We start from the raw sequence: 8,008 nt of genomic DNA, 5'->3' as shown, positions 1-8,008 counted from the left end.
AAAACACTGCACAATCCGCATTTTCTTCTACTTATATATTTTATGCAAATCTTATTTTTTAAATAGCATTATTATTTAAAGCTTTAGCAACATTTATAAGTTTATTTTAAATGGCATTTGAAGTTTCTTTTTATGCAAATTATTATATTTTTTGCAAATCTCATTCGAAATAGTATTTTTTATTTAAAGTCTTAGCAACATTTATAAGTTTTCATTTTAAATGGAATTTGAAGTCTCCTTTTTTATGCAAATCATTATACTTTTCTATAAGTCTTATTAGCATTCTTTTTATTTTTAAAACCTTAGCAATATTCATAAGTATTATTTTAAATAGCATTATTACATTTTCTTTCTTTAGCAATATTTACAAACTATTTTTTTTAATTTTAGATATTATATTTGCATCTTTAGCCCTAATTAATTGACCTAAGTTTGGCCGGATAACCGTAGTTAACGGATTCTAAAGGATGCCTAACCCCTTCCCTTTAGGATAATATAGAACCCTTACCTAGAATCACACTGATTAAGCAGACTATTAACGGAGGTTTAGTCAGCTTTACCTTAGTTAATAATTAGGTGCCCTAATTCACCTTAAAATCAATTAGGTGGCGACTCCTTAAAAAGCAATTTAGGAATCTCCAATATGTTGTACTCTATTTCAACCCGTTTAAAATGGGGTATAACAGGCCCATCTAGGGGAATCCAGCAATTGGCATTGGCATCTATTCCTCCAGGCTTCCTGCAGAAGGCCAGTCGATCAAGGTGGCCATAAGTGGCCATGGCTACGCAATCGTCGTCCATAGGAGAGGACGAAAGAACCATATTAGTGATGATGTATTTAGACAACTGTTGTGGAGTAAGGGGAACAGATTGGTAGTCAACAAAGCTTTCGATCAAACCAGATTGGCTATTCCGAATGACGCCCTTAACAACAGGAAGAGTTTCAACAGAGGGAAGGTTGATGTTTTTTCCAGAGAGTGGGTTAAATAAAAACACTAGACAATCTCTTTGTTGTATATAAACAAGCCACCCCTGAAATAATGATCCCAAACAAAGGGAGTCACTGTCAGGTGTCATGATCCATTGGTCATCCTCCATCACCACCTCTTTCACATCCCTTTCCTCAAGTCTGTAGAATTTGTAAACGCTACTATTATTGATTTCATCGAAGAATTCCGGAGGTAGCATCAACCACGGAGCCACTGTTTTTCTCACTTTTAAAGGGCTACGACAACAACTATTAGCAGCTAAGGCAGACGACAAGATTGACAAAGATTTGCAAGTACCCTGGATTTTCGTCATAAGAAGAGGAGAGGGGCGTACCACCAATGAACAACTCCCCATCCCTGACTGAGAGGAAATTTTTTCAAATTACTTCGTCGCTGTTTAAAGTATATATTATAGTTCAAAAATCCTAGGCCTAGTAGGTTTCGGTTTAAGCAAAAATCCTAGGTTTAGTAGGTTTCGTTTTAACTTTTTGTTTTTTTTTTTTTTTTTTTTTTTTTTTAAAAAAAAAACTGAGTGGGTAAGGAAAGAAAACTGAGTTCGTTTTTGAAAAGGATATGTACCTTTTTTTTTTACCTCATATGTATGTACTACTTATAATTTGTAATGTAAAGTAATTCGACTAATTTTCCAACCATAAAATCACTTGACTATTTTTAAAAGAGTTATTTTGGCCAATTTGCTAGGTATATAGTTAATACAAGAAATAAAATAGGAACTTTCCGATCTTTTATGAAATTAGTGAAAGTTTAGTGATTTTATGGTTATAAAATTTAATTTGACGACTCTCCCGATAATATTCCTTTAAGTTCATTGACCTTATGTTTAATTAACCCAAATCTATTTGGTGTCAGACTTTCCTACATTTGACGTTGGTGTAGGATTCCATCTTGGTGAAGAATATATAAAAGGAAGCAGACAGGGCACCAAGGTTTCGTGGTGTAGTTGGTTATCACGTCAGTCTAACACACTGAAGGTCTCCGGTTCGAGTCCGGGCGAAGCCATACTAGTTTTATTAATTTCTATTTTGATGTTTCTCCATCGTTCTTCTCAGTAGCTGAAGTTACAGCATAATTTTAAGCCAAAAAAGACAGAAGCTGCAACTTAATGATTCCTTCCTTTCCTTAAGTTAGAATCCTCTTGTTGAGTATTCACTACTTCCGAAGTTTAAGTTTCTGCTTCTTCTTCTCCTTGGCTTAATATTAACATGAATTCTCAAATATGACTTGTAGCTAGATCGCAATAGCAACTTGCCAAAAGGAAATTCTTTGCTCGGAGTTGTTACTTTCTCTAATGATTATATCAATTGGATCTACAAAATCATAGTTTCGTCCACAGCAAGAACATAATTTGTGTTAAGCTTTACGCAGCTGTAAACTTCAGAACTTGTGCACCCTTCATCCTTATATCAGTAAACAAAAAACTCAAAAAGCTATAGATATGTTCCATATAGCAGATATAGAGACGTGAATTAAACGGATGCCAATTACCAAGCATCGCCATATTACAAAATAACAATATGGTTGTAACCTTTTCTTAAACATCTTGCCGCATGCTGAAGCCTCAGATGCAGAAATCAGCAGGAATGAATAAAAGGTGGTTATCTGCTCATAAATCAACTCCAGGATGAGAGTAAAAGCGCCATTAGATCCCCAATTTTCAAACATATCTGTCAAAATCTAACTTCACCACATCTTTCTTTACACTAATCATCCACATTTTTAAGCTAAAACAAACTAAAGTTCACTAGCGTTTACTGTCAAGCAACATCCAAAGAAATGTAGTCAAATGCTTGAATTCTTGACAATTGACTCACATCAAGTAAAGAAGTTGACTCACATCAAGTAATGAAGACAAACAAAGCAGCATATATAGAATGGTAGCACCCTAGCTCAAACATGTAAAAAGTCCAGTCTTAATTGCTTTTTTTCCAAAGTGAAGTAATAAAATGTACTGTAATCTCAAAACCAAAAAAGAAAGCAGAATATCACACAATTATGAATTAATACTTGTATAGTTTGAACTCCAGTGGCTGTATTCAGTGGAAGTGTGTATCTTTGTAAATTGTGATAAGCTGGTTCTGCAGCATGAGTAGGCTATCAATGTCGGTTTAATTGTCTGGATCAATATTGTCCATTCCCTCAGCCATATCTACATCTGTATTAGGAACTTGTTGATCATTAGCTCCAGCATCTAGATTAGGAACTTGTTAGACCATTACTGCCTGCATCTAGATTAGGAACTTGTTGATCATTAGCGCCTCCGTCTTCATCATCATTTTGCAAATTAGCGCCTGCATCTAGATTAGCAACTTGTTGATCATTAGCGCCTGCATCTAGATTAGGAACTTGTTGACTATTACGGCCTGCATCTAGATTAGGAACTTGTTGATCGTTAGCTCCTGCATCTATATTAGGAACTTGCTGATCATTAGCGCCTAAGTCTATACTAGGAACTTGCTGATCATTAGCGCCTAAATCTATATTAGGAACTTGCTGATCATTAGTGCCTACATCGGGATTAGGAACTTGTTGATCATTAGCGCCTCCATCTTGATTAGGAACTTGTTGATCATTAGTGCCTACATCTTGATTAGGAACTTGCTGATCATAAGCGCCTCCTTCTTGATTAGGAACTTGTTGATCATTAGCGCCTCCATCTTGATTAGGAACTATTTGATCATTAGCGCCTACATCTTGATTAGGAACTATCTGATCATTTGCGCCTCCAACTTGTTCCTCGTTAAAATGAAGCAAAGGTACATCATTCCAGAAACTAAGCTTGTGCCTGCAATGAAACACTCATTTGTATCAAACCTTACAGGTCATACCGCATATGTGTACAGTCTCAAAGTTTAGGCAAATAACAAATCACAACATGCTAAAATCGTCTATAAAACCCAATCCCCAAACATGAAATCAAGAGACTTACTTTTTATTAAAGATCCCTGCACGAATGTTTGGCCCCTGCAAAATGTACAAGATAGAAAATTTGAGCATTTCAGACACATTCTCTTTATGAAAGTAGCAATTTCATCAAAATGATTTTAAGTACAACTCAGAGAAAATAACTCAAGATTGTCCTATATGTAGAGACTCAAAGAAAAAAAATCTGTAGCCCACAAAACCATTTGAAGTGTTCACAAACAAATTGATACTATAACTAATTGCAAGAAAAATAACTCAAGATTGTCCTGTATGTAGAGACTCAGAAAAGAATCTTTAGCCGATAGAACCATTTGATGTGTTCACAAACAAATTGGTACTAATAAATTGCAAGAAAAACTCAGAACTGAGACTATTACTAGTATACATGCAAAAAGTGATGCAGAGAGAGTTAGAATGCATACAGTAGCAATGTGATCCTCAGTGAATGCAACTCTAGTTCTGCACATACGACAACGGATGCAATCATGAGAAGGGATATGATCGTAGTCAAGTATAAAGAGTCTCCCCATTGTATCAACTTTGTTGAATCAAGAACCAAATTTTAATAGGTATGTTTAACCTGTTTACAGAACAAATTAACTTCAAGAAAGAACAAAGTGGAATAGGAAATATCAAAGATATACAAAACCCCACTTCTTGATTCTTGAATTCCAAGCTCTGTGGTGACCGTTAACTCATAGGAGGGAAATTTGAAATAGCTTCACGAACCCCGTTGAACAAATGTTCTACCTTTATTAGGAATAATTTTATTTTTATTTTTTCCCTTAACAAGATTTAATAATTTACCCTCCAAACTATTTTTCTGAATCTAATCATATTGACATTTTACTTTGCCTTGTTGCTCCCAAACGCACACGCAAGTATACGTGGTCGTACAAGTAATATAGACTGTTAAGTCCAGATATCGATCCCACAGGGACTTACATTCTACTGTTAAGCTAATTCAAATTCGAATAAAACTATTCAAGAAAGTGAAAATCAAGATTGTTTGTTGTACTAAACTAAAACTGAAAAGTAAACAATTTGTGATGGGTGTTTTTATGACTGGGACTATGTGGACAAGGACTGTAAGAATTTTCAGATGAGAGAAAGATCTAGGGTTATGGCTTTCGACAATCCAGTTGATCATCAGACAATTCCACCTATTTTATTTCCTGGGTTACTAGTTAACGGGTTAATTATGCTTTATGATATTCTCTTGAACAACTCACAAGCCTGTAGATGTTACTATAACGCCTATATCTCTATGGTCATCAGAAGTAACAAGAACGCATTTATTTCTCCGTATTCAACTAAGAAGGGCTAAAGGGTATATCTCTATCCTCATTAGCAAAACGATTAAATCGAACAAACTCTATTTATTCTTATTACGTACGTGAATTCCCTTTCTCAAGTTTAATTCACGCACCACAGATAGTGTCTAACTATTGGCCAGATAATCAAACAATTAAAATCAAGAATAAATAAGCAACCCACAATATGGAAAATCAATAGATAGAAATTGTCATCAAATCAACTTTCAAGTCTTTCGCCACAACCCTAGAACTAAGAAGTTTAGTTACTCATGATTCGATCATAGACAAAAGAAGCCATGAATAAACTAAGGTTGAAAAAGATGAAAAATAAAATAACCTAGAGAGAGAAAGGGAAACGGTGGCTTACAAATCCTTGAATAATCCCAGCACACCGTTCTCAGCTATCAAAACGTGTATATATAGGTTAGGGTAAAAATAATAAATAAGGAATCTAAATCCTAGTCTAATCGGGAAAACAACCGCAGATCTCCGCTTTCCTTCCGCGATCGCGCAATGGTCTGCAGGTTCTCGCCTTCTTCACGCGATGCGGATGGATCGCGCAACACTGATGACTGAGTTTGGTTGTTCCGCTTTCTTCACGCGATGCGCCTCGATGGCCTGAAGTTCTGAGGCTTCTCGCGATGCTTCCGCGATGCGGATGGAAAGCGAGGTTCCTTCAGTCGATTAGCTCTCCTTTTAGTTCGTCCTTTGCGGTCTTCGACTCGTCACCTCAGCCAATCGCCATATGCTACGAATTCCAATCATTTCAAGCACAGTTTCCATCGTTTGTCGTCATCGTACCTATACACATGAAATGTAACGACATAAGTTCAAATACGACGGTTACGTCATGAATTAAGCGATAAAAGTCATAAGAAGGAGTTGTAATACGACACAAAACATGATATTTGTGCCAAATATCATGCCTCCTTAACCGTATGCACCGACTTAAAAATATATAAAGAATAAAATACCGTTACATGTCCTTTTCCTTTGCTGATGAGAGAGTTATATTTCAATAAATGTTATTGTTATGTTTATGTGAATTTCGATCTCAAAAATCTGAAACAGATAAGGAGTTGTGTATTACTGTAGTTTTGTATGAACCTTCTAGTAACTTGGCGCAGCATAAAAATCGATATTGTCATAAGTAGTTCAATTTTCACCGGACTCATAAACAAGGACAGAGCTAGTGTGTACGATTACGGGTTCAGCCAAACTCTTTAATTTGGTCTAAATCTTGTATTGGTCTTAAAAATCTATTGAAAATGTAGAAATTATTAATTTAGAACCTGTAATGAAAAGGATCCTGAATCCATAAGCTTCAAAATTCTGCTCCGCCTCTAATAAAAAATTTATTTACCTTCCATTATACTTTATCACCATCGAACACCTTACCGGCATACATAAACCAGATTGACCCTGATTAATATTTACCCTCCAGACTTTTTTTTTTTTTTTAAATATATCTGAAGCTAGTCATATTGACATTTAATTTTACGCCCTTAACCATAGTCCAGATGCACCGATTTAAAATTGTAGAACCAATACAATACCATTATGTTTCCTTTTCTTTTTCTTTTCCTTTACTTACGAGAAATACAGTTATATTTCTATAATCTTAGTGTTGCTTCAAATTTTAACGGCCGCAAAAATACTAAGTACCATATTATTATATAATACACATTATTTGTGTAATTATTAATACTAATAAAATATTTCAGATTTTTTACATTTTCTTAATTTGGTTGTGGTTGTACAAATGAGTGACTAAATAACGGTAAATTTTCTCTCTCGTTAAATTATATAGTGTATTTACCTTCCTCTTCAAATCTATCTTTCCTCCTCTATGTACACTCATTTCTTTTTCATGTTTTTGATGATTTCACTTGCTAATTTCAAATTGATGTCTCTTAATTAGCTATCTCATTTTGCCATGTTTGATTCATAAAGTAAAGTAATAAAGTACTACTACTAATTATAAACATCATCAATGGTCTAAAATCACCTCATCATCGATAATGACTGTATTCTGTATTTTTTAACCAAGTTATTTTAATCATAAGAATTAAGATAGTCAGACAGTCAAGATAGCCAGATAGGTTGTATTTTTATTAACTTCATTTTCTAAACTATTTTTTATGTTGTAATTGAGAAAAAGCAGACTAACAAAAAGTTGTTAAACTCCTCTATTTGGTAGGTCATTACTCATTACCTTAGTTGAGGTGTCTAAAATAATCTTTTTAACAAGTTTAAAAGTTTGTCTAGGTATTGATCCGCCACGGAACAGAGCAATAAAAAGTGAATATAGTGCACACATTGCATAGTGCTATCTAGATGAAATTGGATAGTAAAGCAAGCAATGATCAGTATACAAGATAGGCAGAGCAGTACAAGGACTCACACTAGTATAGTAGGAGTATCTTGTATAATAGACAACTTTTCACTAGGATCTAGAAGACATCTATTAAGAAAATTGTTTGCATATTCATGGTTTGTTCCATGTGTCTGGATTTTAATCAAAATTATCTATTGCACGATCAGCCAGTTGATCTGCATCTTCATTTAGTTTATGGCCCCTCAATCATGGCCAAGATCGTTCTGATTAACGCCTCCATATTGATCATGATCATGTTTATTAACGCCTCAATCCAGCCTCCATCTTGTTCATCGTTAAATTCTTCATCAAACATCGGATCATTATCATGTTCATTGATGCCTCCATCTTGATCACTATCGCTTTCATCTTGATCATGATCA

The 8,008-nt window shown here is 34.7% G+C and overlaps 1 non-coding gene across 1 annotated transcript; it reads left to right on the top strand.

Annotated features, from left to right (window-relative positions):
• Positions 1–1,935: 1,935 nt before the first annotated feature.
• On the top strand, positions 1,936–2,009 carry TRNAV-AAC (transfer RNA valine (anticodon AAC)). The gene has a single exon. It is a non-coding gene; the product is annotated as a tRNA-Val (tRNA).
• Positions 2,010–8,008: the final 5,999 nt, after the last annotated feature.

This window comes from Lycium barbarum, chromosome 1 (assembly GCF_019175385.1).
Source record: "Lycium barbarum isolate Lr01 chromosome 1, ASM1917538v2, whole genome shotgun sequence".
In the NCBI taxonomy this organism is placed as follows: Eukaryota; Viridiplantae; Streptophyta; class Magnoliopsida; order Solanales; family Solanaceae; genus Lycium; species Lycium barbarum.
This window is presented reverse-complemented; position numbering and strand designations above follow the sequence as displayed.